We start from the raw sequence: 1520 nt of genomic DNA, 5'->3' as shown, positions 1-1520 counted from the left end.
AGGGCTCCAAGAGGGGTTTCTCCAGGGCCGGGCCGAGACCGGCGGCGGTCGCCGGCACTCGAACGCTTGTCAGCCGCGGCTCAGCCGGCAGACTCGGGCGTTGCCCGGCGGCCCTGGCCGTGGCCGTTCTGCCTCCTACCTATCGCGCACGGCGCTTCCGACTGCCAGAAGCCGCGCGAAGCCGCTGCTTGCCCACAGGCTCCGGTGGCCGTTGCCGACTGGAGCGAGGGCTCCAAGAGGGGTTTCTCCAGGGCCGGGCCGAGACCGGCGGCGGTCGCCGGCACTCGAACGCTTGTCAGCCGCGGCTCAGCCGGCAGACTCGGGCGTTGCCCGGCGGCCCTGGCCGTGGCCGTTCTGCCTCCTACCTATCGCGCACGGCGCTTCCGACTGCCAGAAGCCGCGCGAAGCCGCTGCTTGCCCGCAGGCTCCGGTGGCCGTTGCCGACTGGAGCGAGGGCTCCAAGAGGGGTTTCTCCAGGGCCGGGCCGAGACCGGCGGCGGTCGCCGGCACTCGAACGCTTGTCAGCCGCGGCTCAGCCGGCAGACTCGGGCGTTGCCCGGCGGCCCTGGCCGTGGCCGTTCTGCCTCCTACCTATCGCGCACGGCGCTTCCGACTGCCAGAAGCCGCGCGAAGCCGCTGCTTGCCCGCAGGCTCCGGTGGCCGTTGCCGACTGGAGCGAGGGCTCCAAGAGGGGTTTCTCCAGGGCCGGGCCGAGACGGGCGGCGGTCTCCGGCACTCGAACGCTTGTAGGGCCGGGGTTTGGGAGTGGAGCCTGCCGTGGCTCCCCCCCCCTCCCCACGCCCGTTAACAGCAGCCATCCGCGGGCACGTTGCAGAGAAGCCTCTACGGCAGTCCGGCTCTGCCGGTGGCCAAGCCGCGTTGGGCTTCTGCTGTCGACGCTGCCCGCTCGCTCGCTCGCACGCAGGGCCCCGCGCCTGTGCTGCCCAGCCCTGCCCTAGGTTCGGGGTTCGGGGGCCGGCGCGTGCGGCCGTCGCTGTCCCAGGAACCGTGGCCGTGGGGCCTCCGCTTCTCCTCCGTTCCCCTTCCCTTTCCTGATCGATGAGGCTTTTCGGGGGGCGTCGGAGAGGGCCCCCGGCGGGCCGGGTCTTCCGTACTCCCCGTCATAGGGAGCCACGGCGGGGCTCCGGTGTTCGGGCCGGGCGGTCTCCTTTCCAATGTCGCTTCCCGTCTCGTGCGAGGTGTTGTCCCCTTCCCTCCGAGCGGCGCGGACCGTGACGAGCAAAGAGACGGCGGTGGTGGAAGCGGCGGGGCGCGTGCCTCCCCGTGTCACCCCGCACCCCCCCCATCCCGCTACCTGCTCGGTTGGGGTTCCTCGGGCTTCTTTACCGAACCGGGCTGTGTGACGGCCGCGCGGCCCCGCGAGCCCTCAGGTGTCCTAAAGCACGCCAGGCGCCGGTGCGGGCCTCGGGCCGGGTTACCCGTGGGTGCCGGCCGCAAGCAGCGCCGGGCGGTGGGGCGGACGAACCGAGACGATCGGGGCCAGGCAAAAAGCGAAAGAC

Source organism: Opisthocomus hoazin, unplaced genomic scaffold (genome assembly GCF_030867145.1).
Source record: "Opisthocomus hoazin isolate bOpiHoa1 unplaced genomic scaffold, bOpiHoa1.hap1 HAP1_SCAFFOLD_231, whole genome shotgun sequence".
NCBI classification, from domain to species: Eukaryota; Metazoa; Chordata; class Aves; order Opisthocomiformes; family Opisthocomidae; genus Opisthocomus; species Opisthocomus hoazin.
Note: the sequence above shows the minus strand (reverse complement) of the source record.